At 36.8% G+C, this 27,843-nt stretch overlaps 1 protein-coding gene and 1 pseudogene across 10 annotated transcripts in view; one reads left to right on the forward strand and one right to left on the reverse strand.

Annotated features, from left to right (window-relative positions):
- The window catches only part of TSGA10 (testis specific 10), a 166,600-nt gene that overhangs the window by 89,175 nt on the left and 49,582 nt on the right, over positions 1–27,843 (forward strand). The gene's annotated exons all lie outside the window — the stretch shown is intronic.
- Positions 15,029–16,240, reverse strand: LOC106968729 (heterogeneous nuclear ribonucleoprotein A1-like; annotated as a pseudogene).

Here is a 27,843-nt window from a genome sequence, read left to right on the forward strand (position 1 = left end):
TGAATGTCCTTGTTCCAGCACCAGAAAATGTGGTTGTTCTCTGGCTTCCACTGGGACATTTGCCTGTGGGGAGGCCATACAGCCTCTACCAAATGTCCTCCCAGCAGGGGACCACCTCTCCCTGTCTGGCCTGAGGACCCCGAGGACCTTGGTCTCTGCTCCTGGGGATTCACCCTTCCCACCAGAGCACCGCCAGGTATTGAGCTGAGGAGTTTCAGACTATGCGCTTCCTCTGTTTATAGAGTATTAATGGAATTTAAACCCTCTCCTTTCTCCTTTCTCCCTTTTTTGTTCAGTCCCTTGTGTACTCTTTCTTTTCTCTCCAGCTGCTTTCAGGCGGGGGGATTCTTTCTGTACTCTCCCCCCGCCCCATCTCTGTCTTCTCTCTGCAAGCAAAAACAGCTCTCTGCCCTCCACAGTTTTTTCCCCCAGTTCATCTCTCCACACTGCATACGTGCTGAGTTCTCTGGTTCAGGTTGTGCAGATTGTTGTGTTAATCCTCAAATCAGTTTTCTAGGTGTACAGGATGGTTTAGTGTTTATCTGGCTATATTTCAGGAATGAGAGACACAAAAAATTCTTCTCTGCTGTTCTGCCATCTTGGCCTCTTCTCCTTTGGTATTAACTCTTCTTTAAATGTTTGGTAGAATTCACCTGTGAAGCTATCTGGTCCTGGATTTTGTATGATGGGAGTTTTTTGATTACCAATTCAATATCATTGCTAGTCTGTTCAAATTTTCTATTTCTTCTTGATGCAATTTTGGGTGATTATATGGTTCTAGGAATCCATTTCTTCTAGGTTGTCCAATTTGTTGGCATATAATATTTCATAATATTTTTTCATAATCCTTTCTATGATATTGGTTGTTATTTCTCTTCCTTCATTTATGATTTTATTTACTTGGGTTTTCTCTCTCTGTCTTTATCTCTGTCTCTCTAATGGGTGTGGCTAAAGGTATAGCAGTTTTGTTGATCTTTTCAAAGAAACAGCTCATGATTTCATTGATATATCTCTTTTAGTCTCTATGTTATTTATTTTTGCTTGAATCTTTATTGTTTACTTCCTTCTACTGGTGTTGGGCCTTTTTCTTCTATTTCTAGCTCCTTTATGTGTAAGGTTCAATTGTATATTTGAGATATTTTTGCTTCTTGAGGTAGACCTATATTGCTGTAATCTTTCCTCTTAGAACATCATTTGCTGCATCTCAAAGATTGGGAGCTGTTATATTTTCATTTTCATGTGTCTGCATGCATTTTTTGATTTCCTCTTTGATTTCTTGGTTGACTTGTTCATTATTTAGTAGCATGATATTTAGTTTCCATGTATTTGTGTTCTTTCCTGATTTTTTTCTTCTGATTGTTTTATAAAATTTTTAAAGTTCATTTATTTATTTATTTTGGAAGAGAGAGAGAGAGAGCAGGGGAGGGGCAGAGAGAAAGGGAGAGAGAGAATCCCAAGCAAGCTCCATGCTGTCATCACAGAGCCCATTGTGGGGCTCACACTTACAAACCATGAGATCATGACCTGAGCTAAAACCAAGAGTCAGATCCTTAACTGACTGAGCCACCCAGACACCCCTACCATTGTGGTTGGAAAAGATGAGATATGATTTCAATATTTTTAATTTATTGAGATTTGTACAGGCTTTAGGTGATCTCCTCTGGAGAATATTCCATGTACATTTGAAAAGAATGTATGTTCTTCTGGTTTTGAATAGAATGTTCTGAATATATCTGTTAAGTCCATCTGGTCCAATATATCATTCAAAGCTACTGTTTCCTCGATGATTTTCTGTCCGATCTATCCGTTAATGTAAGTGGGATATTAAAGTCTCCTCCTGTTGTTGTAATACTCTCAATTTCTTCCTTTTGTGTCTGTTAATAGTCGCCTTGTGTATGGACTGAACTCTCATATTGGATGCATAAATATTTACAATTGTTGTATCTTCTTGTTGGATTAATCTCTTTATGAATATGGTGTATCTTTCCTTGTCTCCTTTTATGGTCTTTGAAAAAGTCTATTTTGTTTGTTTTAAGTATTGCTATGCCAACTTTCTTTTCACTTCCATTTGCATGGTAAATGTTTTCCCACACCTTGCTTTCAGTCTGCATGTGCCTTTACATCTGAAGTAGGTCTCTTTTTGGCAGCATATAGGTGGATCTTGCTTTTTTAATCCATTCAATTACCTTATGTCTTTTTTTTTTTTTTTGAGAGAGAGAGAGACAGCATGAGCAGGGCAGGGGCAGAAAGAGAGGGAGAGAGAAAGAGACAGAATCTGAAGCAGGCTCTGAGCTGTCAGCACAGAGCCTGACATGGGGCTTGAACTTGTGAACTGTGAGATCATGACCTGAGCTGAAGTTGGACACTTAACCAACTGAGCCACCCAGGTGCCCCTACCTTGTGTCTTTGAGAGAAGCATTTAGTTCATTTATAATCAAAGTAATTATTGATAAGTATGTACTTATTGCCATATTGTTACTTGTTATACAGAGGTTTGCTTTGTTTTTGTTTTTGCAGTTTTTCTCTGTTCTTTTCTCCTCCTCCTCCTCCTGGTTCTTTCTTCTTTTGCTCTCTTCCCTTGTGGTTTGATGGCTTTCTTTATTGATATGCTTGGATTCCTTTCTCTTTATTTTTTATGTATCTATTATAGGTTTTTGATTTGTCATTACTGTTAGGTTCCTATATAATAGCTTATGCATAATGCTTTGGATTACAAGCATGTTTCTAGAACAAATTATGCTCACAAACCAAGGTTTTACTATAATATAATGTTATTATGCTTGATGATGTTGCTAACTTTGCTTGACTTATTCTCATTTTTTATTATTCTTTTTTATTTTTTGCTGTTCACCTTGGTTGCTTTCCATTATTTTGCCTTCAAGGTCACTGATCTATTCTTCTGCCTCCTCTAATCTTGTATTGATTCACTTCTATTGTATTTTTAATTTCAGTTATTGAGTTCTTCATCTCTGATTGGTTCTTTATTATATTTTATATCTCTAATTTGAAAATATCACTAAGACCTTCACTCTTTTATCAAGTCCAGTTACTAACTTTATGAACATTACTTTGAATTTTTTACAATGCATATTGCTCATCTCTGTTTCATTTAGTTATTTTGCTGTGATTGTGTCCTGTATTTCATTTGCAACATATTCCTCTGTCTCTTCATTTTGCCCCTCTGTTTTCTTCTTTGTATTAGGAAAGTCAGTTACATCTTCTGCTCTTGAAAGTAGTGGCCTTATGAAGAAGAGGTCCTGTGGTGCCCTGTAACACAGTGTTCCCTGTTCAGTAGAACCAGGTGTTTCAGGGGTATCTCCTTTATGGGTTGCATGTGCTCTACTGTTGTGGCTGAACTACATTTGCCTTTGGTATATTTAACTGCAATAGCCCATTTTGCCTCTTGTGGGCAGGGTTTGGTCTCTGTGCTGATAAGGAGCCAATCTGGGGCCTCTTTGGGCTAGTATTTGGGCAGTGTCACCTTTATCAGTTAAGCCAGATGCCTGTCCTCAGCACATTTATTGAGGCTTTGGTCACACCAACCTGCAGAGTGTTCTCCCTGTGTTGTCTCCTTAAGAGCCTTTTGTTGGTGGGCACAGCCTACAGTTAAACTGTATGTCTGCCCCCAGGTCTATCTGCAGGGGCTGCAGTGGAAATGGTATGTGTGGTTATTTTCCCTTCATCTCAAGGCAGGAGTCCCTTTGGTGTGGTACCAATCCCTGCATGGGCTGATTGTATGATATACGGCAGGAGCCATTTTGGAAAGGACTCCTCCTGATCAAGGTGATTGGATGGGGGGATCCATAAGAGAACTCTGGGGTGGGGTTGGGGGGAGAAATGGTATCCACAGCTTTCTTGTTCTTGGAGAAGTCTAAAGATCCCTTCACCTCCAGTGCATAATATAAACCACCTTCATGTACACCCTAGCTGCTTTTCAAACTATTCCTTCTATGTTGTATCTCTGCAGGATTTTTTGTTATGCTCTTTTTAAAGGCAGGGACTCTATCTCCTATTGCCCTCTGGCTTTTCTAGAACTTAGCCCACTGATTTTTAAATACCCACAGTTAAGCCCAACTGATTGTGAAAACTTGCAAAGTTAAGTCCCACTGGTTTTCAAAGCCAAATATTATGGGGATTTGTCTTCCCAGTGCAAGTCTTCCATGTCTGTGGTGCTTCTCTTCTTTCTCTGTCCTTGTGGTGCCCTCCTGTTTGTGGTTAGTCTTGCAGGGAGTCTAGTTCCTGACTCTCCATCCCTCCTACCCTTTTTGATGTAGCCTTCTCTCCATGATTAACTGTGTAAAGTCTGTTCTGCTTGTCTTCACATCGTTTCCTGGGTTAGCTGCTATTCCTGGATTAGCTATTATCTAGGTGTGTCTGTGGGATGAGTGAGCTTAGGATCCTACTACCCCACCATCTTTAGTCTTACTTTTTATTTTCTCCCTCCAATGAGTTGCTAGAACTTCTCTCCTGGACTTCTGGACTCCCTCAAAGATTCTTTTTTCTATGGATAATTGTCTAATTCATTGTTCTCCCAGGGCTCCCAGACCTTGGCCAAGAGAGGCTGGAGCCATTCTCAGGCACTTCATTATCCACAGGTGGGTCAAATTTCTGTAAGCCTATTACCCAGCCCTTGATTGAGTGAGACAACTCCTGCATCCCTTGGAGTGTGGTGCTGGTGATAGCTGTAGCCCAGTCTTCAGAGGTATGGAATTATTTCTGGGTCTGTAGTTAAGGCCACAGCTATCGAGTCAGCTACCTAGGTATGGGCTTGTCTTCTCAAAATGACTCTCGTTGTTTGTAGACCACTGGGGTTTCATAGTCTCCTACCTGGGTTGCAAAGCTCCCACATAGGCACTTGTGACTGTGAACAGATATGAAGTTGTTGTGATTGAGTTGGGGAAACATGTGAGGAATATCTTGTTTAGCCATCTTGCTACATCACTTCTGCATCAATTGATTTTTGTATGTTGAAACAGCCTTTCATATTTGGAATAAATTTCAGTTGGTTGTGGTGTACAATTCTTTTTACACCTTACTGGATTCAATGTGGTAATGTTGTGTCGAATATTTTTGTATATATGTTTATGAGAGATATTAGTGTGTAATTTTCCTTTCTTGAAAAATCTCCTTCTGATTTTGGTACCAGATGCTGGCCTTGTAGAATGAGTTGGGAACTCTTCCATCTCCTTTGATCTTCTGGAAATGATTGTATAGAATTGGAGTAATTTCTTCCTTAAGTATTTGGTAGAATTAATCAGCAAAACCAATTAGGTTTGGTGATTTCTGTTTTGGAAGTTTATAAATTGTTGATTCAATTTCTTATAAGTTATAGACCTTTGAGATTATATCTCCTTGTATGAATTTTGGCAGATTTTATATTTCAAGGAATTGTTCTGTTTCATCTAAGTTATCAATTTTGTATGCTAAGAATTGTTCATAATTTTTTTTGTCCATTTGGACTGCTATAACAAAAATAGCACAGACCTGGTGGATGGCTTAAACAATTCATTTCACAATTTTGAAGACAGGAAAGTCCAAGATCAGGACTCTTGCAGTTTCAGTGTCTGGTAAGGACCTACTTCTAGCTCTTCTCACTGTGGCCTTATATGCTGGAAGAGGGGAGGGAGTTCCTTGATGTCTTTTTTTTTCTTTAAATAATGGCACTAGTCCCATTCTAGAGGGCTCCACCCTCAGTTGTAACCACCTTCCAAAGGAACCACATCCAAATATGGACTGGGGATTAGGTTGCAACATTCAAAGTTTTAGAGGATATAAACATTAACAATAATATTGTTATTATCTTTTTATGTTCATATGATCAGTAGTTGTAGTCTCTCTTTCATTTTGATGTTAGTTATCTGTGTCTTCTCTTTTTTCGTTGGTTAGCCTGCCTAAAAGTTAATCAATTTTATTGATCTTTTCAAGGAACGAGCTTTGGGTTTCTTTGATACGTTCTGTTTAACTTCTTGTTTTAAATTTCATAGACTTCTGCTCTGGTTTTTATTAATTTTTTCTTTTGCTTACTTTGCATTTAATTTACTCTTTTGCTAGTTTACTTGAGGTAGAAGCTTATATTCTTAATTTTAGATCTTTTTTCTCTTCTAACATATGCATTCAGTGCTATAAATTTCATGTAAGCACTGCTTTCACAGCATGCCACAAATTTTGACAAGTTATATTTTTATTTTATGTTATTAAAATATTTAAAAATTTCTCTTAAGATTCTTCTTTGACTCATGTGTTATTTAGAAGTGTGTTCTTTAATTTCCACATATTTTGGGATTTTCCAGCTATCCTTCTGTTAATAATTCCTGATTCAATTTTGTTGTGAGCAAAGAACATATTTGGTATGATTTTTATTTTTAAAAGTTTGTTAAAGTGTGTTTTATAGCCTATATGTGGTTTGCCTTAGTGAATGTTTGAGATTAAGAATGTGTATTATGCAGTTACTGAATTAAGTACTCTAGAAATGTCAGTTAAATCTAGGTGATTGGTGGTGTTTGGTTCAACTATATATTTAATGAGTTTCTGCCTACTAGATATGTCAGTTCCATATAGAAGGGTATTGCAGTCTCCAACTATAGGGGTGGATTTGTGTGTCTCTCCTTGTCATTCTATTATTTCTTGCCTTACATATGTTGACATATTCTCTTGTTAGGTGCATATACATTATAAATGGTTATGTTTTTTTTCTTCATTGCCAACTTTATTTTTTATTAACTTTTTAAAAAATTTAATTTCAGTACAGTTAACAAACATACAGTGTTATGTTAGTTTCAGATGTACAATATAGTGATTCAACAATTGTATGCATTACTCAGTGCTCATCATGATAAATGTACTTTTAATCCCTTCAACTGTTTTACCTATCCTCCCTCCTATCTCCCCTCTGGTAACCCTCGGTTTGTTCTCTATACTTAAGAGTCTGTTTTTTGGTTTGTCTCTTTTGTTGTTGTTCATTTGTTTTGTTTCATAAAGTCCACTTATGAGTGAAATCATATGGTATTTGTCTTTCTCTGACTGCCTTATTTTACTTAGCATTATACTTTCTATCTCCATCATGTTGTTGCAAATGACAAGATTTCATTCTTTTTTATGGCTGAGTAAGACTCCATTATATATGGAGAGAACTAGAAATAGAAGCAGAAAGAAAAGAAAGGAGACAGAGAAAGAAAGAAAGAAAGAAAGAAAGAAAGAAAAAAGAAAGAAAGAAAGAAATCATCTTCTTTATCCATTTATCCTTTAATGAACACTTGGGTTGCTTCCATAATTTGGCTATTGTCAATAATAGTTCAGTAAACATAGGGGTGCATGTATCTCTTTGAATTGGTGGTTTTGTATTCTTTGGGTAAATACCCAGTGGTGGAGTTACTGATCATATAGTAGTTCTATTTTAATTTTAATTTTAATTTTAATTTTAATTTTAATTTTGAAGAAACTCCATACTATTTTCCATAGTGGCTGCACCAGTTTGCATTCTCACCAACAGTACACAAGGGTTCTTCCTCCAAATCCTCACTAGTATTTATTGTTTCTTGTGTTTTTGATTTCAGCTATTCCAACAGGTGTGAGGTGATAGTTCATGGTGATTTTGATTTGCATTTGCCTGATGATTACTGATGTTGAGCATCTTTTCATGCGTCTGTTGGTCATCTGTATGTCTTCTTTGGAGAAATTTCTATTCAGGTCCTCTGCCTATTTTAATTGGATTATTTGTTTTTTGTTGTTGAGTTGTGTAAGTTCTTTATATATTTTGGATACTAACCCTTTATGGGATATGTCATTTCCAAATACCTTTTCCCATTCAGTAGGTAATCATTTAGTTTGTTGATTATTTTGTTTGCTTTGCAGAAGCTTTTTATTTTTATGTAGTCCTAGTAGCTTAATTTTGCTTTTTGTTTAGTTTTCCCAAAACCATTTGTTGAAGAGATTGTCTTTTTCCCATTGTATATTCTTGCCTCATTTGTCAAAGATTAATTAACTACATAATTATTGGTTTATTTCTGGGTTCTCTATTCTGTTCCATTGATGTATGTATCTATTTTGGTACTGGTACCATACTGTTTTGCTTACTATAGCTTTATAGTATATCTTGAAATATGGGGTTGTGATACTTCCAATTTTGTTCTTTTTCATAATTGCTTTGGCTATTCTTTTATGGTTCCCATAACATTTTACGATTGTTTGTTCTAGTTCTGTGGAAAATTATGTTGATATTTTGGTAGGATTGCTTTGGGTAGTATGGATATTTTAAAATATTGGTTCTTCCAGGAGAACCTGAGTGGCTCAGTCAGTTAGGCATCTGACTTTGGCTCAGGTCAAGATCTCGTGGTCTGTGAGTTCAAGTCCCACATCAGGCTCTGTGCAGACAGCTCAGAGCCTGGAGCCTGCTTCAGATTCTGTGTGTGTGTGTGTGTGTGTATGTGTGTGTATGTGTGTGTATGTGTGTGTGTCTTTCACTCTCTGCCCCTCCCCCTCTCCCTCTCTCTATCACAAAATTACATAAACATTAAATATATATATTGGTTCTTCCAATCCGGGATAATGGAATATGTTTCTATTGGCTTATGTCCTCTTAAATTTCTCTCATCAGTGTTTTATAGTTTTCAGAGCACAAGTATTTCACCTTCGGGGTTAATTTTATTCCTAGGCATTTTATCATTTTTGGTGTAGTTGTAAATGGCATTCTTTTCTTTTCTTTTTTTAAAGTTTATTTATTTAGAGAAAGAGAGCATGAATGGAGGAGGGACAGAGAGAGAGGGAGAGAGATAGAATCCCAAGCAGGCTCCACACTGTCAGCACAGAGCCTGACATGGGGCTTGAACTCATAAACCACAAGATCATGACCTGAACCGAAATGAAGAGTCAGATGCTTAACAACTGAGTCACCCATGCACCTGTAGAATTATTTTCTTAATTTCTCTTTCTGCTACTTGATTATTACTGTATAGAAAGTATATATATAGTGTCATGTCATCTGAAAATAGTGAAAGTTTTACTTCTTCCTTACCAATTTGAATGCCTTTTATTCCTTTTTCTTGTCTCATTGCTGTGGCTAGGTCATCTAGTATTATGTTGAGTAAAAGTGGTAAGAGTGAACATCCTTGTCTTGTTCCTGATCTTAGGTGAAAAGCTCTCAGTTTTCACCATTGTATATGATGTTAGCTGTGGGTTTTTCACATATGGCCTTTAGTATGTTATATGTTCCTTCTGAACATACTTTGTTGAGGGTTTTTATCATGATTAAATGTTGTATTTTGCCATTTGCTTTTTCTGCATCTATAAAGGTGATCCATATGTTTTTTTTTTCTTTCTCTTGTAGAAGTGATATATCACATTGATTGATTTGCAAATATTGAACTACCCTTGCATCCCAGGAATAAATACCACTTGATCATGGTGAATGACTTTTTTCTATTGTATTGTTGGATTCAGTTTGGTAACACCTTGTTGCAGATTTTTGAATCCATGGTTATCAGATACATTGGCCTGAAGTATTCTTTTTGTAGTGTCTTTATCTGGTTTTGGTATCAGGGTCATGCTAGCCTCATAGAATGAATTTGGATGCTTTCGTTTTTCTATTTTTTAAAATAGAAGAATAGGTATTAACTCTTCCTTAAATGTTTGGTAGAATTCACCTGGGAAGCCATCTGGTCCTAGACTTTTGTTACTTGGGAGTTTTTTGATTACTGAATCAATTTCATTGCTGGTAATTGGACTCTTCAAATTTTCTATTTCTTCCTGATTCAGTTTGGTAGTTTTTATGTTTCTGGGAATGATCCATTTCTTCTAGTTTGTTGAATTTGTTGGCTTATAATTTTCCTAATATTATGTCATAATGCTTTGTATTTCTGTGGTGTCAGTTGTTATTTCTCTTTCATTTCTGATTTTATTTAGTCCTCTTTTTCTTGGTGAGTTTGACTTTCAGTTAGTTGGTTTTGGTGATCTTTCAAAGAACCAGTTCCAGGTTTCATTGCTCTATTGTTTTTTTAGTTTCTATTTCATGTATTTCTTGACTAATATTTATTTCCTTCCTTCTGGTTTAGGGAATTTTGTTTTTTCTTCTTTTTCTAGCTCCTTTATGTGTAAGGTTAGTTTGTTTATTTGAGATTTTTCTTGCTTCTTCAGGTAGGCCTGTATTGCTTTTTAAAACAACCTTCCCAAAGATTTTGGACCATTTTTTTTCATTTTCCTTTTTCTCTATGTATTTTTTTATTTCCTCTTTAATTCCTTGGTTGACCCATTCATTGTTTGGTAGCATGTTATTTAAACTCCATGTATTTGTGTTTTTTCCAGATTTTTTTCTTATGGTTGATATTTAATTTCATAGTGTTGTGGTCAGAAAACATGCATGGTATGACTTCAATCTTTTTGAATTTGTTGAGACTTCTTTCATGGTCTCATATGTCATCTATTCTGGAGAATGTTCCATGTGCATTTGAAGGAATGTGTATTCTGCTGTTTTTAGTATGGATTAATCTGAAGATATCTGTGAGGTCTATCTGGGCCGGTGTGTCATTCAAAGTCACTGTTTCCTTTTTGATTTTCTGTTTGGATGACCTATCCATTGGTTTAAGTGGGGTGTTAAAGTCCCCTACTATATGTATACTTATATGTTTGAGTGCTCCATATTGGGTGCAATAATATTTACAATTGTTATATCTTTTTGTTGGATTGTTCCCTTTGATTATGTAGTGTCCTTCTTTGCCTCTTGTTATAGTCTGTTTTAACATCTATTTTCTCTGATGTAAATATTGCTACCCTAGCTTTCTTTTCACTTCCATTTGCATAATAAATGTTTTTCCATCCCCTCCCTTTCAATTTGCAGGTGTCTTTGGATTTGAAATGAGTCTCTTGTAGGCAGCATATAGATGAGTCTTACTTTTTTTATCCATTCTGTCACCCTTTGCCTTTGATTGGAATGTTTAGCTCATTCATATTCAGAGTAATTATTGATAGGTATGTACTTATTGCCATTTTATTACTTGTTTTACGGTTGTTTATGCCATTCTTCTCTGTTCCTTTCTTCTCTTGCTCTCTTTTCTCACAGTTTGTTCAGTTTCTTCAGTGATATACTTGGATTCCTTTGTCTTTATTTTTTGCATATCTGTTACTCATTTTTGTTTCATGGTTACCAATAGGTTTGTATATACCATCTTCTGTTTATAGCAATCTACATTAAGTTGATGGTCACTTATGTTTGAACCCACTCTTTTCTCCCCTGCCCTGAAATGTTTTAAATATTTGGTGTCATACTTCAAAATCCTTTTATTTTGTGAATCCCTGACTGATTTGTATAGGTATACTTATTTTCACTCCTTTTGTGCTTCCTACTTTTCTTACTCCTGCTTATGGTCTTTCCTTTACCCTAAAGAGTCCTCTTTAACATTTTTTTGTAAAGCTGGTTTACTGGTCATGAGTTCCTTTAACTTATTCTGGGAAACTCGTTATTTATCCTTCTATTCTCCTTCCTGGATAGAGTATTATTGGCTGAAGATTTTTTCCTTTCAGCAATTATATCATGCCACTGCCTGCAGTTTCTGCTGAAGAATCAGATAGCTTTATGGAGTCTTCCTTGTATGTAACTATTTTCTCTTGTGCTTTAAAAATTCTCTGTTTATCACTACTTCCTGCCATTTTAATGATTATGTGTCTTAGTGTGGAACTCCTTAGGTTGATTTTGTTGCAGGCTCTCTGTGCCTCCTGGATCTGGATTTCTGTTTCCTTCCCCAGATTTGGGAACTTTTTAACTATTATTTCTTCAAATAAAATTTTTGCCTTCTCTTCTCTCTCTCTTCTCTTCTGGGATTCCTACGATGTGAATGTTATTATTCTTGATGGTGTCACTGAGTTCCCTAAGTCTATTTTCATTTTTTATTATTATTTTTCTCTTTCTTGTTCAGCTTAATTGCTTTCCATTTCTCTGTCCTCCAGGTCACTGATCTGTTCTTCTGGTTCCTCTAGTCTACTATTTATTTCATCTAGTACATTTTAAGTTTTATTTATTGAGTTCTTCATCTCTGATTGGTTCTTTTTTAAGTTTTCTGTTTCTTTATTGAGAGTCTTACTGAGGTCCTCCACTTTTTTCTCAAGTCCAGTAAGTATCTTTATGACCATTATTTAAAATTCTTGATCAGGCATATTGCTTATCTCTGTTTTGTGTAGGTGTTTTGCTGTGATTTTTGTCCTATTCTTCCATTTGGAACATTTTCTTGTCTCCTCATTGTGTATGTTTCCGTGTGTTAGTAAAGTCAGTTTTGTCTCCTGCTCTTGAAGAGGTCCTGTAGTGCCCTACAGTGCAGTGTCCACTGTTCACTAGAACCTGGTGCTTCAGGGGTGTCTCTTATGTGTGTTGCATGTACTCTGCTGTTGTGACTGAACCACTTTTACCTTCAGTCCTATTGTCTGCAACGGCTCACTTTACTGTGGACAGGGGTTAGTCCCTATATGTTGTTAGTGGGCCAATTGTGGCCATCTTGGACTTACGTTGAGTCAGACTAGGTGTTTGATAGAGATGCAGTAGCACCAAACTGCAGGGTGCTTTCCCTATTTTGTCCCCTGAGAAGCTTTTGTTAGTGGGTAAGGCCTGCCCTCAGACTAGATATCTGTCCCCAGCCTGTTGCTGGGGCCCCAGCTGGACTTGTGTGTTTGGTTATCTTTCTCTCTTTCCCAGGCAGGAGTCACTTGGGAGTAGTGGTGGCCCCTGTCAGGGATGCTTGCCCACTATCAGGCTTGTGGCACTGCTTTGGATCGGCTCTGGCCAAGAGTATATCAAAGTTGGCAGGACCACAGAGAAACAGGGGTCAGGGTGGGTGGTGGTAGCAAGGTTTGCATTGGAGGGGGTGGATTTTCAGAACTGCTCAAGTCAGAAGTATGGTATGGTGTTAGCAGCACTGGTTTCTACAGATGTCTGTGTGCCTAGGCTGGGGGCAGGGGAGGGAAATGGTGCCCACCAGCTCCTTTGTTCCTGGAGAAGTCTCCCAAAGATCTCCATCACATGTCCTTAGATTAGTAAACAATCTCCCATATACCCCAGGTGTTTTTCAAACTGCTGCTTCAGTGCTGTATTTCTGCTGGGCCATTTGTTGTGCTGTGTCTTTGAGGGCAGGGACTCAGTTTCTTTTTGCCCTTCCAGCTCTCCCAGATCCAAGCCTGCTGATTTTTAAAGTTCCAAGGGTTAAGTCCTGCTGATTGTAAGAACTTGAAAAATTTGGCCCTTCTGGTTTTCAGAGCCAAATGTTATGGGCTTCGTCTTTCCTGCATGGGCTCCCCAGTGTGAGAGTCTATTCCTCTCTCCTCTCTGCACTCACGGCATTCCTCCCTCTAACAGAGAGCCCCACAGGTCGTTTAGCTTCCGATCATGTCTCTGCCCTTCCTACACTCTTCCTTGTGGCCTCTTCTCTACATTTAGCTGTGGAGAGTCCATTATGCCAATCTTTGGGTCATTTTCTGGGTTATTTACACTGATGTGTGTGTTACCTAGTTGTATCTATGGAACAAGGTGTGCTTAGGGGCTTCTTACTCCTTTATTTTCCCCAGAAGTCACAGATTGTTAGGCCTTGATAAATTAAATTTTTATAGTTCTGTAATGCCTCCTTTTTATCTCTGATAAGTTTCCTTTCTCTGAAATCAGCTTTCTCTGAAATTAATATAGTTCTTCCAGCCTTCCTTTGATTAGTGTTATCTTTTTTTTGCATCTTTATATTAAAGTGAGTTTCTTGTAAATAAATATATATATAGTTGGCTTTTTCCCCCCTCACTCTGATGTTCTGCATTAAAAAATATATATATATTTTTTTTTTGAGAGGGTGAGAGCGTAAGTTGGGGAGGGGCAGAGGAAGAGGGAGAGAGAGAATCTGAGGCAGGTTCCATGCCCAGTGCAGTGGAGCCTAATGCAGGCTCAATCTCATGATCATGAGATCATGCCCTGAGCTGAAATCAAGAGTTGGACACTTTACTGACTGAGCGAACCAGGTGCCTCTGACATTCTGTGTTTTAATTGTGTATATGTCCATTTGCATTTAAAGTGATTATTGATATGGTTGGATTAATATTTACCATATTTGTAACTATTTTCTATTCATTGTTCTATTCTTTGTTTCTTTTTTGTATTCAACTCATTTGTTAGCCTTTATGGTTTTAATAGAGCATTTTTTTTAATAGAGCATTTTATATGATTCTGTTTTATCTCTTGTTAGCATATCAATATAGTTCTTTTTCTTTTCTTTTCTTTTCTTTTTTTTTAAGTAGGCTTCACACCCAGCACTGAGCCCAGTGCAGGGCTTGAAATTTTGACTCTGACACCAAGACCTGAACTGAGATCAAGAGTTGGCTGTTTAGCCAACTGAGTCACCCAGGGACTCCAATATAGTTCTTTTTAAAAAACTTTTTTAAGTGGTGACCATAGATTTTTAATATACACTTAGAACTAAGTCCACTTTTAAACAACACTTTACAACTGTAGGGATAATGCAGGTATCTTGAAATAGAGTGTTTGAAAATCTTTTCTCTTATTCTTTATAACATTGCTGTCAATCATTTTATTTATTCATAAGGTATAATTTTCCAATATATTGTTGCTATTATGTTGAACAAACTGTTATCTGCTAGGTCAGTTAAGAATAAGAAAAGTAAACGATTTTATTTCACTTTCGCTTATTCTTTTTCTGTTTTCTCTTCCTTAATTGACATAGATCTCAGTTCCTAACATATATCCTTTTCCTTCTCTGTGAAAATTTTCTTTTGACATTTCTTCTAAGGCACATCTACTAGCAACAAATTCATTTTGGTTTTGTTTGCCTTAGAAGGTCTATTTTTTCTTCACTTTGGAAGAATAGCTTTTCCAGATATATAATTCTAGGTTGGTGGGATTGTTCCTTCAATACTTTATTTATTTATTTATTTATTTATTTATTTATTTATTTATTTTTAAAAACACATTTATTCAGCATCATGATCAGACTATTACATTTAGCAATCAACAGCATGGGTGCAAAAAAAAAAAATCTACATTAAAACCCTTTGTTGGAATGCTTTACACTTTCCACAGAACAGAAACTAACCTGTTATACAATTAGTCACAAATACAGTCCTCGAGTTTTTTGCCCATACACATGAGTATTGTCTAAAACATGTCTTCTTTGTAGCAGCTAGGCCCTGCCACCACTGTGCTTGGCTGAGTTCACAAATCTGTTGTAACCTGTAGCTTCCCTGTCACTTCTCTGGCTCTCCTCTCCTGCTAAGCTTTGTTTCCTGGCAGTAATTAAAACCTTCTGCCACTGCCATAGCTACTGCTGCTGCTGGAACTGCCATAGCCACCTTGGTTTTGTGGTTTGGCAAAGTATTGGCCTCCACCACCATAGGGGCCAGAGCTTCTGCCTCCAAAATTTCCTCCTTTCATGGGTCCAAAATTTGAAGATTGATTGTTGTAATTGCCAAAATCATTATAGCTTCCACCACCTCCAAAGTTGCTTCCATCGTTACCAAATCAGTTATAGCCATCACCACTGCCACCATATCCACCACCACCTCGACTGCCGCCAAAGCCACCTCGCCCACTGAAGTTTCCTCCACGGCCAAAGTTGTCATTCCCACCAAAACCACCTCCACAACCACCACCGAAGTTCCCAGAACCACTTTGACCTCTTTGGCTGGAAGAAGCACTAGCCATCTCTTGCTTAGATAAAGCTTTCCTTACTTTACAGTTGTGGCCATTCACAGTATGGCATTTTTGAATGACAATCTTGTCTACAGAGTCATGGTCGTCAAAGGTCACAAAAGGAAAGCCTCTCTTTTTGCCACTGCCTTGGTCAGTAATGATTTCAATCACTTCAATTTTCCCATACTGTTCAAAATAATCTCTTAGATGATGTTCCTCAGTGTCTTCTTTAATGCCACTGACAAAAATCTTTTTCACAGTTAAGTGGGCACCAGGTCTTTGAGAATCTTCTCTCGAGACAGCCCTCTTTGGTTCCACAACTCTTCCATCCACCTTGTGTGGCCTTGCATTCATGGCTGCATCCACCTCTTCCACAGTAGCATAGGTGACAAACCCAAAGCCTCTGGAACGCTTGGTGTTTGGATCTCTCATTACCACACAGTCTGTAATCGTTCCCCATTGCTCAAAATGGCTCCTCAGACTTTCATTGGTTGTTTCAAAGCTCAAACCTCCAATGAAAAGCTTCTGCAGCTGTTCAGGCTCTTTGGGAGACTCTGACTTAAACATGAGGACGGTGGGAGGGGAGACTTTCACGATGCTTACTCAGCGGCGTCCACAGGCAGAAAGGACCTTCAATACTTAAAATATTTTACTCCATTCTCTGCTTGTGTGCATGGTTTCTGAAGAGAAGTCCTGTAATTCTTATCCATGTTCATCTATAGGTAATGTGAGTTTTTCCCTTTGGCTTCTTCAGGATTTTATCTTTGCATTTTATTTTCTGCAATGTGAATACTATATGCTTACATGTAGACTTTTTGCCACTTGTGTTCTCTGTGTTTCCTGGATTGTTGGTTTGGTGTCATTAATTTTTGCAATTTGTTATTATTATTTTTTTTTTAACATTTATTATTGAGAGACAGACACAGAGTGTGAGCAGGGGAGGGGTAGAGAGATGGGGAGACACAGAATCTGAAGTAGGCTCCAGGCTCTGAACTGTCAGCACAGAGCCAGATGCGGGGCTCGAACTCATGAACTGTGAGATCACGACCTGAGCTGAAGTTGGTCGCCCAACAAACTGAGCCACCCAGGCGCCCCTGTTATTATTACTTTAAATATTTCTTTTGTTCCTTTCTCTCATATTTCTGATAGTTTCATTATGTGTGTATTATACCTTTTTAAATTGCCTTAAAATTTTGGGGGGCTCCTGGGTGGTTCAGTCAGTTGGGCATCTGACTTTTGCTCAGGTCATGATCTTGCAATTCATGAGTTCAAGCCCTGCATCAGGCTCTGCGCTGACAGCTGAGAGCCTGGAGCCTGCTTCAGATTCTGTGTCTGCCTCCCTCTCTCTCTACCCTGCCCCCACTCACACTCTGTCTCTCTCTGTCTCTCAAAAAAACACAAATAAAATGTCAAAAAAAATTAAAAACAAATTGTCTTACAATTTTTGAAGATTTTCTTCCTCTTTTTCCTTTATATTTTCTCTTTGAATTTCAGTTTGGGAATTTGTATTGGATTTTCAAGCTCACCAGTTTGTTCATAAGCTGGTTCCGGTCTGATGGTGACCCCATCAAAGGCCTTCTTCATTTCTGTTACAGTGCTTTTGATTACTAGCATTTCCTTTTAAGCTCTTAAGAGTTTCCACCTCTCTGTTTACATTACCCATCTGTTCTTGTATGTTGTCCAGTTTTTCCATTAGAGCCCACAGAATACTGATTGTAGTTATTTTATATTCCTTGTCTAATAATTTCCAAATCTCTGCATATACAAGTCTTATTCTGTTACTTTCTTTGTCTTCTCAGACTATGTTTTTTGCCTTTGAGTATGTCCTGTAACTTTTTTTTGAAACCAAATATGTTGTATTGGGTAAAAGTTACTGAGGTAAATAGGTCTTTAAGAGTGAAGTTTTATGTTTATCTGTGAGTTAGGTTGTGATTACCATTTGCTGTAACTGTACATGTCAAAGCTAAATTTTTCTCTTGTTCTTTTTGTTTTCTCTATTGTCTTCGGGTTCACTTAGAGACTTCTTAAACAGAGTCTGAACCTTGTAGTTCTTTCAACTGTAATCCCTTGTTATTACACAGGAGGCTTGTCGATGTGGTAGTAAGTTGTGGGTGGAGGAGAAGTATTCTATAATCCTATGATTAGGTCATAGTCTTTCAGTGGGCTTGTGTCTCTGGGATGTGACCTTCACAAGTATTTCTCAGCCTTTTTTTCTTCTTTTTTTAAATGTTTATTTATTTTTGAGAGAGAATCAGAGTACGAGCTGGGGAAGGGCAGAGAGAGAGGGAGACACAGAATCCGAAGCAGGCTCCAGGCTCTGAGCTGTCAGCATAGAACCCTATGTGGGGCTTGAACTCACAAACTATGAGATCATGACCTGAGCTAAAGTCAGACACTTAACTGACTGAGCCACCCAGGTGCCCCATCCTTTTTATTTTTCTTAGGTGATATGGGAAAGCTGAAAAGTATCTGAGTTAGGTATTCCATTCCTCCACATTGATTAGGCTCTGTTCAAATCATGGTTATGCTCTGAAGAAATCATCTCCCTTGAGGGCAGACCTTTGTCAAGGAGAACAGGATGCTCTAGGATTATTTCAAAATGGCTACTTTTCTCCTCACTTTGCCAAAAGCATGTAAGGGTTTTTCTCTGAAAATTTGTTGGGTTCTTAGAGATGAAAATAATGAAAATGTGGGGGCTTCCCTAAAGCTGGGACCCCAGGAGGTTTTATCTCTCAAGCTAGTCTATGCTCACTCTCCCAATAAATAGTCAGTTACTGCATGTGGCTAGCTTCAGTGTCACTTTCTGTTCCTGGTAAGCTGTGATTCTCTGTACTTACCTTTATCTGCATTTGGGGGAGTAGTGGTTTGTTCTATGTTCTTAATTCTGTGATTGATCAAAGAAGAGTTGTTATTGTCAGATTTTCAGCTTTGTTTCATCTTGTGAGGTTGGGAGTCATGATTTCCAAGCTCTTTGCATGCTGGAACAGAAACCAAAATGCTATTTGTTTATATCTTTAGTGACTTGTTAGATTATTTTAGTGAAGTCTGTTCCTGCCCTTCTCCTTGCAATATGAAGCCTCTGATGTTTCTCAAAAGGGGCAGCCTTGGGTATGTTCACAGTTACCCTGGAATGACTATGGTTTTGGTGAGTCCTTTTTGATTATCTTGCTTCCAGACTACATTCAGCTGTTAAGCTCCATGAATTCTTGGCTGTTTGTTTTATTGTTTTCAACAGCGCCCTCAAGCATAAATTGATTCACATACTGATTCAAGTAAATTTGGGTTCCATTATAGGGATAGGTTTTTAGTTCAGTATTTGAGTTTTTCTGACCTGAGAATGCTCTTCTTAGCAGCCTCGTTCCTTGATTCTCTCTGGTAAAGTAGCTGACCTATGGTTTATTTTATATCTATAAAGAGTTTACCACTGTTCTGAATTTCTTTTCGCCATACCCTCCAAATCTTTTCACCAGACCCTTCATTCTTGAGACTGTCCTGGGCTTGAACTTCCCCACAGTCTATTAAAAATGAAGGAAATCCCAGGGCACGTGGGTGGCTCAGTCAGTTAAGCGTCCAACTCTTGATTTCAGCTCAGGTCATGACTTTAGGGTTCGTGAGTTTGGGCCCTGCATCTTGGGGTTCTCTCTGACTCCCTCTCTCTCTGCCCCTCCCCTGCTCACTCTCTCCTCTCAAAATGAATAAATAAACTTAAAAAAAGTTTTAAAAACAAATGAAGGAAGTCCCTTTGGAAGACCTTAGGAACATCTTGTTTTATGGCCTCCCTCTCTTCACAGGCACAATCTCTGAGCCATGGCTCTCAAGCTTGTATGAAGACAGTGGTGCACTTCTCTTTGAGTGGCATGCCTACTTTAGGATCTAGGCACTTGGTAGGGATGGTGGAAAGTGTGGCTGTAGCCCCTGGTCTTATTGTCATGCATCTGCAAGTATGGAACCCCCTATTTATGAAAAACCTGTGTCAAGGAGAATCAGAGGCATAGTATTCTTACTAAGCCACAAATAAGATAGAACTGCGAGCCTGTGTGTAAAGAATGGGCATAAGAAGGGAGCCCCCATTTCCTAGAAATACTTTCCAGGAACTTAGCCTTTTAAACAAATAGCTTGAGATGGGATGAGAAAAGCTGATATCCTGTCTTTCCTGGAAAGATAGTTTAGTTCCTGACCAGGTACTGAGGGGAGAGGAAGCACTGTTCTTGGATGCATCCCATCTGTAGTGGATTTCCCTTTATGCTTAGCTGGGAGTAAGGAGGGAATAGGTCATAGTTCAGATGCCGCAGACTTTCACTGTTCCTAGTTTTAGTTAGTTTTCTTGAAAATGTTACTTCATCTCCTATATGTCCTTAGGACCCTTTCCAGAACCTATTTAAAGACAAGGTAAAGTTGGTTTTTTACAATTTTCACTAATTTCTCTAGGGAGTGATTCTGCCATACTGCCATGCCAGAAGTGGAATTTTTACCTTATACAGTTGATATGTTTTAATTTTATTTTATGTGAATATAATTTTCTAATTACTCTTATGTTATTTTGTACCATTTAATTTTCAATATTTGGAGATTAAATAAATATCTTTCCAGTTATTGATTTTTCAGTCTTTTGTATTAATTGAGGCTTTGTTATGTACAATGTAATCATCTTACTGGATGTTCCATGTACACTTAAAAGGAAAGTGCATTCTTTTCTTTAGGATGAAATGTTCTATAACTGTCAATTGGGTCAAGTTTTTCAATTCTCGTCCTACTGAATCTCTATTTACTTGTTCTACCACTTATTTAGAGAAGAGTATTGACATCTCCAACTGTATTTGTGCATTTGTATTTCTTCTTTTATTTATATCATGTTAGTTCATGTATTTGAAGGTATGTTTTTGATATATATAGATTTAGGGTTATTACTTCATATATATATATATATATATATATATGTTTTTGTTTTTGTTTTTGTTTTTTGTTTTTTTTGATTTTTGAGAGAGAGAGAAAGACACAGAGTATGAGCAGGGAGGGGCGGAGAGAGAGAAGGAGACACTGAATCCGAAGCAGGCTCTAGACTCTGAGCTGTCAGCAGAGAGCCTGATGCGGGTCTCAAACTTGTGAACCATGAGATCATGACCTGAGGTGAAGTTGGATGCTTAACTGACTGAGCCACTCAGGTGCCCCAGGGTTATTATTACTTCTTAATGAATTCATCCCTTTACCCATTATAATGTTTCCTATCCTGTAGTATAGTTTATGAAATATTAATATAACCACTTCAGCCTTCTTAAGATTATTTTTTGAATGGCATATCTCTTTCCATGCTTTTGTTTCTAATTTTTCTAGGTTTTTATGTTTAAAACATATTTCTTTAAACAGCATATGGTTGGATCTTGCTTTTTGTAGCCAATCTTACAATGGCTGTCTTTTAGTTGTAGTGTTTAGACCATTTACATTAATGTAATCATTAACATAGTTGTGTGTAAGTTTACCATGTTGTTATTTTCTATTTGTCCCATTTTTTGTTTCTTTTTTATTATTTTTCTGCCTTCTTTTTTCCCCCACATTTTGAGAAAAAAAATTGACATACATTGCTGTATAAGTTTAAGGCATGGTGGTTTGATATACATGTGAAATGATTACCACAATAGGTTTAGCTAACATCCATCTTCTCATATAGATACAATAAAAAGAAAAAAGAAAAAAATCTCTTTGTGATCAGAACTCATAGGATTTACTCTCTTAACAGCTTTTCTATGTATCAGAATTACCTATAGTCATCATGTTGTACATTATATCCCTTGTACTTATTTATCTTATAACTAGAAGTTTATACCTTTTGACCACCTTCCTTCTATTTCCCTTCCCCCTAACCTCTGTTTCTGGTAACTGTAAGTCTAAATTTTTGTGAGTTTGTTTGTTTTTATGTTCCATACATAAGTGAGATCACACAGTATTTGTCGTTATATGTCTGACTTAGTTCACTTAGCATAATTCTTTCAAGGTCTATCCATGTTGTTGCAAGTGATAGGATTTTCTCATTTTTTTAAACATTTATTTATTTTTGAGAGAGAGAATGTGTGTGTGAGTCGGGGAGGGCCAGAAAGAGGGAGACAGAAGATCGCAAGCAGGCTCCATCCGATGAGTGCAAAGCCTGACACAGGGCTTGAACCCACAAACCATGAGATCACGACCTGAGCCGAAATCAAGAGTTGGCTACTCAACAAACCGAGCCACCCAGGTGCCCCATTTTCTCATTTTTTAAGTGGTTGAATAATATTTCTGTGTGTGGGTGTGCGTGTGTGTATATGTATGTATGTGTACCACATTTTCCTTCTTTATCTTCCCACAGACACTTAAGGCATTTCTATATCTGCACTATTGTGAGTAATGCTGCAGTGAACATGAAAGTACAGATATCTCTTCAAGATAGTGATTTTATTTCCTTCAGATATATACGCAGAAGTGGGATTGCTGGATTGTATGGTAGTTCTAATTTTTTGAGGAACCTCCAACTGTTTTCCATAGTGGCTGTACCAATTTACATTCCTACCAACAGTGCATGAGGGTTCCCTATATGTATATCACAACTTGTTGTGATAAGACTATGTCTTAGCTATTGTAAATAATATTGCAATAAACATGGGGGTACAGATATCTTTTTGAGTTAGTGTTTTCATTTCCTTTGGATATATATTCAGAAGTGGTATTTCTGGATTATATGGTAGTTCTATTTTTAATTTTTTCCTCCATTAAAAAAAGTTGAACTATAGTTGACACACAATGCTACATTAGTTTCGAGTGTACAACATAGTGTTTTGACAACCTGTATGTTATGCTATGCTTACCACAAGTGTAGCTACTATCTGTCACCATCCAATGCTACTACAATACCATTGACTATATTCCTTGTGCTATAACTTTTAAACCCATGACTTGTTCATTCCATAACTAGAAACTTATGCCTCCCAGATCCCATTTTGCCTAGCCCTCCATCTCCTCCTCTGCCATGACAACCGCCAGTTTGTTTTTGGTATTTATGGGGCTGTTTAAGTCTTGTTTGTTCATTTGCTATGTTTTGTAGGTTCTACATGTTGTATTCCTTCTTATGGCTGGGTAATATTCCACTGTATTTATCTACCATATCATCTTTATCCATTCATCTATTGATGAATTTGTGGATTGCTTCCATATCTTGTCTATTGTGAATAATGCTGTACTAAACGTAAGGGTGCATATGTATTTCCAAATTAGTGTTTTTCTTTTCTTTGGGTAAATACCAAATAGTTGAATTACTAGATCACTTGGCATTTCTATTTTTAATTTTTTTGAAGAAACTTCATACTGTTTCCCACAGTGGCTGTACCAATTTAAATTCCTACCAACAGTGCATGAAGGTTCCTTTTTCGTCACATCCTCAGTAACACTTGTTGTTTTATTGTTTTTTTATTTTTTAATGTTTATTTTTGAGAGAGACAGAGTGTGAGTGGGGAAGGGGCAGAGAGAGAGAGGGAGACACAGAATCTGAAACAGGCTCTAGGCTCTGAGCTGTCAGAACAGAGCCCGCTGCGGGGCTTGAACTTGGAATGGTGAGATCATGATCTAGGCTGAAGTCGGACGCTTACCGACTGAGCCACCCAGGCACCCCTGTTGTTTTATTGTTTTATGTTTTTTTTAATTTTAGCCATTCTGACAGGTGTGAGGTGATATCTTTATGGTTTTGATTTGTATTTCCCTGATGCTTAGTGACGTGCATATTTTCATGTCTGTTGGCCATCAATATGTCTTTTTTGGAAAAAGTTCTATTCAGATTCTGCCCATTTTTTAATTGGTTTATTTGTGGGTTTTGTTATTGTTGTTGTTGAGTTGTATAAGTTCTTTATATATTTGGGATATTAACCCCTTATCAGATATATATATATATGTGTGTGTGTGTGTGTGTGTGTGTGTGTGTGTGTGTGTATATATACATATATATATGTATATATATCTTTTGGAAAAGAAAACATTTAATTGTCATTTTTTCCCCTTTTATTTCTTTTTTCTATTTTTTTACTTTACATCCAAATTAGGTAGCATATAGTACAGCAGTGATTTCAGGAGTAGATTCCTTAGTGCCCCCTTACCCATTTAGCCCATCCCCCCTCCCACAACCCCACCAATAACCCTCAGTTTGTTCTCCATATTTATGGGTCTCTAATGTTTTGTCCCTCTCCTTGTTTTTATATTATTTTTGTTTCCCTTCCCTTATGTTCATCTGTTTTGTCTGTTAAAGTCCTCATATGAGTGAAGTCATATGATATTTGTCTTTCTCTGACTGGCTAATTTCACTTAGCATAATACCCTCTAATTCCATCCATGTAGTTGCAAATGGCAAGATTTCTTCCTTTTTGATTACCGAGTAATGCTCTGTTGTATATATATACCACATCTTCTTTATCCATTTATCCATTGATGGACATTTGGGCTCTTTCCATACTTTGGCTATTGTTGATTGGTGCTGCTATAAACATTGGGGTACATGTGTCCCTTCGAAACAGTACACCTGTATCCCTTGGATAAATACCTAGTAGTGCAATTGCTGGGTCGTAGGATAGTTCTATTTTTAATTTGTTGAGGAACCTCCATACTGTTTTCCAGAGTGGCTGCACCAGCTTGCATTACCACTAGCAGTGCAAAAGAGATTCTCTTTCTCCACATCCTCCCAACATCTGTTGTTGCCTGAGTTGTTAATGTTAGCCATTCTGACTGGTGTGAGGCGGTATCTCATTGTGGTTTTGATTTGTGTTTCCCTGGCAATGAGTGATATTGAGCATTTTTTCATGTGTTTGTTGGCCATCTGGATGTCTTCTTTGGAGAAGTGTTTGTTCATGTCTTTTGCCCATTTCTTCACTGGATTATTTGTTTTGGGGGCATTGCGTTTCATAAGTTCTTTATAGATTTTGGATACTAACCCTTTATCTGATATGTCGTTTGCAAATATCTTCTCCCATTCCATCGGTGGCCTTTTAGTTTTGCTGAATGTTTCCTTCGCTGTGCAGAAGCTGTTTATTTTGATGAGGTCCCAGTAGTTCATTTTTGCTTTTGTTTCCTTTGCCTCCAGAGACATATTGGGTAAGAAGTTGCTGTGGCTAAGGTCAAAGAGGTTTTGCTTGCTTTCTGCTCAAGGATTTTGATGGCTTCCTGTCTTACATTTAGGTCTTTCATCCATTTTAAGTTTATTTTTGTGTATGGTGTAAGAAGGTGGTCTAGGTTCATTGTTCTGCATGTCGCTGTCCAGTTTTCCCAGCATCACTTGCTGAAGAGACTGTCTTTATTCCATTAGATGTTCTTTCCTGCTTTGTCAAAAATTAGTTGGCCATATGTCTGTGGGTCTATTTCTGGGTTCTCTATTATGTTGCATTGATCTGAGTGTCTGTTTTTGTGACAGTACCATACTGTCTTTATGATTATAGCTTTGCAATACAGCTTGAAGTCCGGGGGTTTTCAGATGTATAGTATCATGTCTTCTGTAAACAGTGAAAGTTTTACTTCTTCCTTACCAACTTGGTAGCCTTTTATTTCTTTTCCTTATCTGATTGCAATAGCTAGGATTTCCAATACTGTATTGAATAAAAGTAGTGAGAGTGGACATCTTTTCTTATTTCCTATCTTAGAGAAAAAGCTCTCAATTGTTCACCATTGAGTATGATATTAGCTATGGGTTTGTCATATATAGTTTTATTATGTTGAGGTTTGTTACCTGTAGACCCACTTTATTGGGAGTTTTATCATGAATGGATGTTGAATTTTGTCAAATGCTTTTTCTACATCTTTTGAGATGATCACATGGTTTTTCTCTTTCATTTTTTTAATGTGGTGTGTCACATTGATTGATTTATGAATATTGAACCATCCTGGTGTCCCCAGAGTACGTCATAATTGATTGTTGTGAAGGAGCCTTTAACGTATTGTTGAATGTGTTTTGGTAATATTTTGTTGAAGATTTTTGTATCTGTATTTATCAGGATATTGGCCCTTAGTTTTACTTATTTATTTACTTTTGTAGTGTCTTTGGGTTTCATATGAGAGTAATGCTGGCTTTGTAAAATGTATTTGGAAGCTTACCTTCCTCTTCTACTTTTTGAAATAGTTTGATGACAATAGGTATTAACTGTTCTTTAATTGTTCAGTAGAATTCACCTGTGAAGCCATTGGTCATGGACTTTTTTTGTTGGAGTGTTCTGATTACCAATTCAGTTTTGTTAATAGTAGTTCTGTTCAGATTTTCTACTTCTTTCTGATTCAGTTTTGGAAATTGTATATTTCTAAGAATTTATACATTTCTTCTAATTTGTGCAATTTGTTGACACATGTAGTATTTTATAACAGACTTATTATCCCTTGTATTTCTGTGGTGTCAGTTGTTACTTCTCTCTTTCATGTCTTGTTATTTACTTGGGTCTCCTTTTTTTCTTGAAGAGTCGGACTAAACGCTTTTCAAAATACCAGCTCTTAGTTTTATTGATCTTTTTATTGTTTTTTAGTTTCTATTTCATTCATTTCTGTTTTGATCTTTATTATTTCCTTCCTTCTAGTAACTTTGGGCTTTGTTTGTTCTTTTCCTAGTTCCTATAGATCAAAGGTTAGGTTGTTTATATGAAATTATTCTTGTTTCTTGAGGTAGGCCTGCATTACTGTAAATTTTCCTCTTAAAACTAATTTTCCTGTGTCCTGAAGATTTTGAACTGTTGTGCTTTCACTTTCATTTATCTTGAGGTGTTTTAAAATCTCTTTGATTTTTTGTTGTTGTTGTTGTTGACTCATTTGTTATTTAGTGGAATGTTGTTTAGCACTCACATTTTTTGTGGGTTTGTATTTTTGTTTGGTTGGGGTTTTTTTAATTTAGTTTTTTTTTTTCTTGTAGTTACTTCTGGTTTCTTACCATTGTAGCCAGAAAAGATACTTGATATGTTTTCAGTCTTCTCAAATTCATTGAGAATTTTTTTTTCGTAGCCTAACATATGATCTGTCCTTGAGAATGTTCCATGTGCATTTGAATGTGTATTCTCTTGTTTTTGGATGGAATGTTCTATGTATAACTGTTGAGTTCATCTGGTCTAATATGTCATTCAAAGACCCTGCTTCCCTACTGATTTTCTCTCTTGATGATCTATCCATTGCTATAAGTGGGGTGTTCAAGTTCCTTCCTATTATCGTATTACTGTCAATCACTATCTGTATATCGGTTAATATTTGCTTTATGTATTTAGGTGTTCCAATGTTTGGTGCATAGATATTTATGACCGTTATATCCTCTTGTTGGATTGATTCCTTAATCATTATATAATATACTTCTTTGTCTCTTATTACAGTCCTTGTTTTAAAGTCTATTTTGTCTGATATAAATAAGGCTACCCTGGCTTTTTTTTTCCACTTCCATTTTCATGGAATATTATTTTTCCATCCCTTCACTTTCAGTCTGTATGTGTGTTTTAGGTTTGGACTGAGTATCTTACAGGCATCCTGTAGATAGGTCTTGTTTATTTATCCATGCCATCACCCTATGTCTTTTCATTGGAGCATTCAGACCATTTAGATTTAAAGTAATTATTGATAGGTATATACTTATTAGTTAATTGTTTTATTGTCGTTTTGTAGTTCTTGTCTGTTTCTTCTCTTGCTCTCTTTCCTTGTGATTGGTGTTATGCTTGACTTTCCTTTTCTTTATTTTTTTTGGGTATCTATTATAGGTTTTTGGTTTGTGGTTTCCATGAGGTTCACATATAACATCATAAGTATGTAGCAGTCTATATTAAGTTGATGGTCACTTAACTTCTAATGCATTCTAAAAGAACTTTATTTTTATTCCCTCCTTCCCTTCATATTCGTATTTTATGAATATGTTGTCATGTTTTACATATTTTTATTTTGTGAGTTTCACTGACTACCTTTTTTAGATATAATTGATTTTACTACTTTTCCCTTTTAACTTTCATACTAGCTTTGTAAGTGACTACTACTTTTACTGTATATTTTCTTTTACTCATGAAATTTTTTCCTTTTATAATTTTCTTGTAATTATGGGATTTTCTACTTAAATTAAGTCCCTTTATCATTTCTTGTAAGGCTGGTTTAGTGGTGGTGAACTACTTTAACTTTCATTTGTTTCAGAAATTCTTTATCTCTCCTTCAATTCTGAATGATAACCTTACTGAGTA

Source organism: Acinonyx jubatus, chromosome A3 (genome assembly GCF_027475565.1).
Source record: "Acinonyx jubatus isolate Ajub_Pintada_27869175 chromosome A3, VMU_Ajub_asm_v1.0, whole genome shotgun sequence".
Classification (NCBI taxonomy): Eukaryota; Metazoa; Chordata; class Mammalia; order Carnivora; family Felidae; genus Acinonyx; species Acinonyx jubatus.